Below are 8,460 nucleotides of genomic sequence, written 5' to 3'. Positions count from 1 at the left end.
AAGTTCAGATTTGATTTAAGGAAAAACTTTTTCATCTTTGCTGCATGTTGGTGGGGTTTTGTTTGTTTGGTTTTGTTTGTTTTTTGGTTTTGGATTTTCTTCTTACAAGAATGGCTTGCAGTGAAGCAGGTTATCCAGAGAGGCTGTGCAGCCTTCAACCTTTTCATTTTTTAATATAAACCCCAGAGCAATCTGTTCTGACCTTACAGTTGATATCCTCAACATCTCTTCCAATTATCCTGTGATTCTATGGTTCTGTGACTGTGGTATATCTTAATGAAGAAGAATTAATACTGAATTTTATATTTTTTTCTTTCTTAATTGGGAGAAAATACTAGATTAATTCTAAATCAGTCCCTTACATATCCTTACAAATATGTGCCCAGGTGAGGCACAGAAAGCAGCAGTTTTGTCAAAAGTTTTGCTAATCCAAGCTTATTCCATGTATGGTTCCCTTTACAGGGAACAGTCTATACCAAGGAGATGGAGAAGACTGCTCAGGTAGTGTAACTCACCACAAGCTGCTTAAAACTACCAAAACTCTGGACAGAAGCACTTTTTCTGATAACAATTTATTTACTGATGTTAAATCATGCATGCCATGATAAACATGCTAAATGAGAGGAAAATGTAATGAGGTATTGTTTGGCAAAGCTTAGAAAAGATGTTACTTCATCATTACACTCACTGTATTCTAAAATCACAGTTGTCTTCCTCCCACAGCAGCAGTATCTTCTGGAATATATAAGGAAAAGGCTATTCTGAAACAGCTTCAAATTTAGTGGCCTAGCTAATTCCCTCTCCTCTTTCCTTAGTTAACAGAGGTAACTGGGGAAAGAGGCATTCTGCTAGACTGTCATTTTGGAAACACCAGGTTTGTGTCAACTGCAATACATGACCAAAAATAAGGGGAGGGAAGGTAACAGAAAAGCAGAAAGACAATGCTTTGCAGTGGAGGAAAAGAAATAACAGATAAGGAAAAAGGAGGGAGGGGTAAAGGAGGTCAAAAGGAACTTGCAGTACATAAGGAAATAGGGAGAATGAGCTAAAAAGAGGGAAGTGGGGAGGATACACGGTAAGTGATACACAGTGAAGGCTAAATGCCTTGAAATAAATAATAAATTACAAAACCCAAAGCAGATTTACAGAGCTTCCACTGTGGCACATGTGCAGAAAATGAGCATGGCAACAGGTATTTAAACTTAAAGATGTGAATTTCAGGTTAGATATAAAGAAGTTCTTTACTGTGAGGGTGTTGAGGCACTGGCACAGGTTGCCCAAAGAAGTTGTGAATGCTCCATCCCTGGCAGTGTTCAAGGCCAGGTTGGGAGACATGATCTAGCGTGAGGCACCCCTGCTCATGGCAAGGGGGTTGGAACTAGATAATCTTAAGGTCTTTTCCAACCCAAACCATTCTATGATCCTATTACTCTATTTCTACTCTATGCAATTACTGCTTTAAGCCTAGAGCAGTATTGTACAAAGGAGAGGAGATAAAAATGCTTAAGTTAGCATTTTATGCAACTTTAAGACATGTTTCTAATCAGTGCCACTAACCTGAGGGCAAGCAAAATAGTGCCAGACCAAAATTTGCTCGTAATTCACTGCTTTACTTAAATCTGGTAAAGTAGCATCCTGAAGGCAGTCTAAAAAATGGGCAGCCACAAACATAGGTTAAATTAATCTGGTTCAGCTAAAATGTAGTGCATGAAATAAGAGCCAGTCTAGTCAGTGTATAAAAATATTTTATAAACTTTTATGACTTAAAATTGCTGAACCTGAGTATAACTCAAAATGAGGAATCAACAAGAGACTTTTCCTACCCTGAGAGAAGTGACAGGAGAGTGACATTTGGGCTTTAGCCATATTCTTTCTCCCATTATTTTTAAAATGCAAAGACCTTAATTCTTGGTTATTACTTTCTGACTGACAGTGAAGAAGTTGTGTGAGGCACCCCTTTTCCTCCTCTGACATCAGCTACATTTAGAGTGGTGTGCACAGACAGAATGTCTCAGATCCTGGCAGAAAAGGCATGTTCACGTTTGTTGCAAAGTGCTGCTGGCACTGGCCAATAGTTGTGATATGTAGTATGGCTGCCTGGCATGCAAACACACCACTGGTGTCAGGAAGCAGGCTGGAGCATGGTGTGGTCATGGAGAGGTGTCAAATCAGGACAGAAATCCTTGGTGACACATACATAGCTTTTTCCTTCCTAGTGGAAAGTAGCTCTCCTCCTGACGCCCTCCAAAAAACCCCTTCAGGGAGACTTGCATGGTCAACACAAGCCAGAGGCCTGATCTTTACTTTCCTGCCAGCTTTTCCAGATTGTGCAGGCTGCAACCCCTACTTCTAGGGCAGAAGGAAACCACTGCTGTAGTTCCAAAATTGAGAAACAAAACAGGCAGAGAGCAGAAAAGTACCAGGTGTTTATTCCTTCAAGGAAGAGCAAGGGGGAAAAGAGGCTTTAAACCCACATTTTTAATGGAGAGATTATGTATTTGTGTGTGTGTGCGTGTTACAAAAATGTAGAAGTACAATTTCACATGAAGACTGAACTTCATAACAGCAAGGAGAAAGCAGCAGGCTGTGAGAAAAGAGGGGCTGAAATGAAAACCAGTTGTTCCATGAACTCCAATTTTATAGTGCTCCAAAATGCACTGAGCTGTACCAACTGGCATATCATCAAAACAGGGAATACCATAAAACTACCCACCTTTGAAGCATGACATGAGGAAATTTAGCAATTATGGAACACAGAATATAGTCCAATAAACAAAATGTCAAGCAGCTCATCTCCACCTACTTCCCATGTTCAGAATATAAATGGAAAAGGGAACATCAGCAAAAACTGTGGTTGGTTACTTCCTTGCTAAAGGCTTTTTAAGCAACTGAAGATTAATCATTCTTCTAATCAGGAGAAGATTGAGGACTAAAGACTTATGACTAAATAACTTACTTGGGTAAATTACTCAAAGCACCTAATTAAATTGATATACTGGCTTACCAGGGTGTAAACTTTAAAGTCTGAAACCCTGTAAACAGTAAAAAGGTTCCTACGCATTATTCATAATTCATTTCTCTATTGGTGGAATGGATAACAATAACTTTCTGAGAGCACCATAAAAATTAATTTAAAGAGTGTAGTAGCCACATATAGACCCTTTTCTCTCTCCCTTCACATCATAAATTGCCAGATAAAACACAGCGATTTTTATTAGATATGAAACGGTAAACTAACAGCAATATTTACAGCACTGTATATCTTCTAAGAAACATGCCTTGAGCTCTTTGCAGCTTTGTAATAATTATTATTGCTTAAGAAATAATTGCTTCTGCTTGAAAGTGCTCAGCTCTATAAAAGAAAAAAATCAGTGAACATGATTAAGACCTTAGATCTGAGTTCATCTCAAGTAACTTTATATTCTTCATTGAGCTGTCTTTGTAGGAAGCCTAATTATTATGGTTTTCTTTGCTGCTAATGGAGAGCAATTGGTTCCAGATCACTCTTGGCACTACTGAGCAGAACTTAGGGAATTAGGATCTTATCTCAGGTCTTTCAGTAGGCAAGTAAATTTGGGTGGGATACTTTCTCATCATCTCAAGTAGGGAATCTTAGGTCAGATTGTAAAATTAATACTTCTTCCTATTTTATTTCAAGAAGAAGGCAAACTGCATTGCCTCTTCAGCCAAAAGACATGTCAGATCAGATGATATCAAAACAGATGGTAGATCAGAATGTAACAAATATTAGTTTTCTTTAAACCTGAACATAAGCATAGTAAAATACTTTGAAAACAAGTATGTATTTTGTAGCACTGTGGTGGCATAGACAGACATAACACATAAACATTTTACATAACTATTTAAGCTATGTGCCCACCAAAGGGGCAAGGGAGGATGAATGTAGCTGCTGGCAGGAGACAGCCAAATAGTGATAATTTGCTAGACAGAGGACAAGGAAAGCTCAAGTAATTGCAAACAGGACATTCTATTAAACAAAGAAAGATGACTGGCAAAACCCAAACCCAAGATAAGCAGTATCAGGAGCAGATAAGGTAGATGAGACTGCTCCTTTTGGGAAGGGGGCACTAGCAAAAATGTCATGACGTGAAAGAAGATCAGTCTGACTTAATTCTGATTTGTTTCATCAATGAGCTCTGAAGTCTGATCTCAGCTACCAAGACTGTCAGTGCCCTTAGCCATCAGTGCTAACTATATGACTGTGGTGGTGGCACTCATCTCTAATTTAGGGTATAGGTACTAAAGACTAATAGTTTTGTATGGTGTTAAAAATTAGTAACGTGTAAGAGTAAACATATGTGCTGTTAATGAATTAATTAATTCAGCAAAGATTTGATTGTAAGTGGAGTGATTTATCAGTCTTCTAAAGCACTCCCATCATAGTGATCTCAAATTCCCCAGTGGATATATATTTATACACACACATTGCAACATTCTCTTTTCCAGGCCTTCCCTACTGTATCTCTATCCCTAGCTGATAATAGGGAATTTCCTAGAGGAAAGTGTTGCTGTACTTTCTGTATCTGGACATACAATCCAAACAAAACTGTCAGGGCTTCATCACATTTGCTGCTACCTTATGAAGCCAAAGATATGATAACAATTTTTGCAAGATATCTTTCATAGTGTCTTTGTTATACAAATAATAAAGCTCAGCAGCTATTCATAAATATTATTCTAATTCATACTTATCCAGTCAGACACAAATGAAAGAAAGACAGCTGTGACCAGACAAGCATATCTGGATTGTATGAAATTCAGACATAGAATATCAGCAAAGAAAAAGACTTGTGCTTATAGCCAGCATGTTTGAATTTGGTTTCCACTTATTTGCTCTCACATGGAAGGAAGAAAAAAAAAAAAAAAAAAAGAAAGAAAGAAAAAAGGCTAGATTAAATAAATTAAAAAGAGGAATACCTACTCTAACTATGGAAACTTGCTGAAGGTAATTTGGGGGAAAAATGTCCCACTGAGCAGAAGAGATATAACAAAATTTTCCTAGCTGTGATATATCCTGGGCTAATAACAGATCCCCTACAAGAAATTACATATCATCAATAGCTTTTTACAACTGGATTGGAAAACGCATTGGACAATACATTCGAGAAAAAGTTTGCCTTGAGAGAATGGCTTAGTAGGTTTATTCCATTCCTAACTTATTAAATACTGGATTAACATAGAACATAATCCTGATTTCTGTAACTCCAAATAGTTGATTTTTGTGTCTTGCTGTTTTTAAGAGTGTTATCTTTAGCTACAAAGATGGAGTCTAGTGTTGTTTTATCATTACACAAATTCTACCGAGGTTAAACTAACCTGAAACAGGAAGAAAAGCTGCTCTACATACTTTATGATTTCTTTCCTGCTGTCATCTATGAAGCGGAAGGAGCAATATTTATGTTGTTTTCCTCCATGAGGAAGGAAGAAAATGCACAAGCCTATTGACAAATTCATATTTTTTCCACACAGAAACAAACTGCTATCATTGTAAATGGACTCAGGATCATTGTTTTGGCAGCTTGCAGGTATGGCTTATTCCATCTCTTCATGATTTTTTTTTTTTCTGTTTAATACAAAATGTGCTAGTATTGAAGGAAAAAAGTAGAGTTTCAGAAAGCCAACAAAAGAGCCAAGAGATCTTTCAATGTACACTTAGTATGGGACAGGAAAGAAAAAAATAAAGTGCAACAGGAATAGCTTTAGCCTCCAGTCCTAGTAAACCACTACCTGTTCAGATCATTGACTTATTCAAAAACTGGAGTCTACAGGAAATTCATACTTTTTTATTTGTAACTTTGCAATCTATTAGAGCTAATTTTTTATCATGAGTCTGAAAATCCAACTCAAAGACCCAATTCATGACCTGACTACAGGATAGCCAGCAAAATAAGATGGGAGTATAGAAAACCTGAGAATGAGAAGGAAGGACATACTGTTTTTTTTGAGCTTTTTTTAGGGTAGGCCTTCAAGAACATCTCCTTTACGTTCAATACAGGAAAAGCAAAGACTAAACTGATAATTCAATTTAGGGTTAGCTTAGAATGAATGGAAAATTATGAAAGTTGATTAAATGTCCATGTAGCTATGGTAAAAACTGATCTATTTTTTAAGTTTTTCACTTAATGGTAGGAAATTTGATTTAAGTCAGATGATATTATGAAGGAAACTCTCTCAATGCAAACAAAATCTTCTCCAAGTTGAGAGATAAGTACACTCTTCAGTCCAGGTTTTTTTTTCATAAATGAACACCAAACCCCCAAAATGGTCTCATCTTTGATTACAATACTCTGGGATAAAAGCGAAATACATGAACAGTGTGGCTGAGAAGAAAGCAAAGTTTAGTTTTTTAAAAAATTACTTTTATATAACCTGCAACAAGTGTAATGGTATAAAGAAGTTCGAATAACTTTTCTCATATTTAAAAAATATCAGAAAATTAAAACATCTGAGCTTCAATGACAGTCCCTTTCTTGATCTTGCTTAAAAAGGGAAACAACTAAATACCTACGTATATACACCCATGGAAAAAAGATGGTAAAGAAGCAATACACCAATATATTACTTGTTATTTTTTTTAGTATAATGACTGTAGATCCTCTGCTCACCAAAAAAAAACCAGCCTGTTTATTTCTTTAATGATGAGCTGTTACCCAAAAAAAACTGAAGAAGCATTCTGTTGACACCATATGGTGGCTGAAAAATGGATTCCATAGTATTCTGTTTGTTAGAATGTCTTCTGAGTTTCTGTATCCATAATTTATGTTGGGGCCTTCTCTGATTGCCAAAATATTCAAACAGCTTTCTCTTCACAGGGTAGCCTGCGTGGGGGGAAGAAGGTTTTCAAAACAGCAGGACCTGAACAATCTCCTACTGCTCAGAAGCAAAATCATTTCCAAGCTTCTGTCCTTCTGGCTGCTTTCATTGTAATAATAATTTACATCCTGTGCAGAGAGACTGTTTGCATTCAGAAGAAATCTAAAATAATAAAAATAAAAGGGGGGGGGGAAGTCAACAGCTTATGTTCTTGCATGCTAATACAGGAATTTGTGAATATTAAGCACCAATTTAAAGTTGCATTGACTTCTAGGCTCTGACATAAGTAGATAGCTAGCTTTCATATCTTAATGGGAAGCGATATGCACAGGTTATGGAACAGTGCAGTTTCCAAATGATTGCCTCTGCAGCTGGCTTTCATAGGGAGATCCAGAGTGGTTATGAATGAGCTAAAATAATTTAGAAACATTTCTCCTGGTGTCTACTCAGTTATTACTCACTTTTTAAAAGGCCGTATAATAGGTAAAGATTTAAGTGTGACTTAAATTAAGTGATTTTCAAGCAGATACTTCAAATGGTCTTTATACAGCATACAAGACAATGTGTATTATGTAGCAGGATATACCTGTTGTAAGCAGCAGGGATCCTGGAATCACATTAAAAGACTGAGCCGGAGGGACAGCATCCCTCCTTTCTCACTTCTTTCTTCTCCAATCTATCACAGCTTAGCACTTGCTGCTGTTTGATCAGTTCTATTTCCGTCTTGCCTCTGGGATGTTGGCAGTAGCACCACCTGAGTGTGAGGGGAAGCTAAGAAGACCAGCTGCAGCTGGGTTACTAATGTTTAGCAGAATAGGATTATTGGAAAAAGAGCCCACTTGTTTCAGGGATCTTAAGAAGATGATACCCTGGTCTCAGAAGATTATTTATCCTCAGGGGTAAAATGGAAATGTACAGAAGTTATATTATCATTCCTCAGCCTTGGGAAGCATTCCTCCCTTCTTGACCCTCCAGTCATCTTGGGCACACAGCTGAATTACTCCAGCTGAGGTCTGTAAAAGTAATCTAGTCAGTAGTGAACTTGGATCCCATGAAACTGTAGTTTTTATAAAGAAATATAATGAAAGTTGGGTATTCTTCCAGAGCATCTGGCAGAATACTGCTTAGAGCTCTGCTCATTCTGAAGATGTACTGGTTTAAAAAATGGCTTCGCTCTAATAGAGCTTTAATGATGTGAATATAAACTTCACACTTCATGTATTTATTTTTTTTTAAAGACACACTCTTGGAACATCAATCAAGACAGTTCTTTCTTTCATATTGGAATAGAATATGGCAGATTTAGAATCATAGAATCATAGAATAGTTAGGGTTGGAAAGGACCTTAAGATCATCAAGTTCCAACCCCCCTGTCACGCTAAACCATATCACCCAAGGCCTCGTCCAACCTGGTCTTGAACACTGCCAGGGATGGAGCATTCACAGCTTCCCTGGGCAACCCATTCCAGTGCCTCACCACCCTAACAGGAAAGAATTTCTTCCTTATATCCAATCTAAACTTCCCCTGTTTCACTTTGAACCCATTATCCCTTGTCCTATCACTGCAGTCCTTAATGAAGAGTCCAACCCCAGCATTCCTATAGGCCCCCTTCAGATACTGGAAGG

At 37.4% G+C, this 8,460-nt stretch overlaps 1 long non-coding RNA gene across 1 annotated transcript; it reads right to left on the bottom strand.

Annotated features, from left to right (window-relative positions):
• Positions 1 to 2,526: 2,526 nt before the first annotated feature.
• On the bottom strand, positions 2,527 to 7,568 carry LOC134174016 (uncharacterized). Its single transcript, XR_009968467.1, has 3 exons — positions 7,421 to 7,568; positions 6,703 to 6,839; positions 2,527 to 3,352 (listed from the first exon to the last, which is right to left on the bottom strand). It is a non-coding gene; the product is annotated as an uncharacterized LOC134174016 (long non-coding RNA).
• Positions 7,569 to 8,460: the final 892 nt, after the last annotated feature.

The sequence above is a fragment of the Pezoporus occidentalis genome, unplaced genomic scaffold (genome assembly GCF_034315485.1).
Source record: "Pezoporus occidentalis ecotype Australia unplaced genomic scaffold, CSIRO_AGI_Poc_V1 ctg57, whole genome shotgun sequence".
Classification (NCBI taxonomy): Eukaryota; Metazoa; Chordata; class Aves; order Psittaciformes; family Psittacidae; genus Pezoporus; species Pezoporus occidentalis.
The sequence above is the reverse complement of the archived record's forward strand: the minus strand, read 5'-3'. Positions and strand labels throughout refer to the sequence as shown.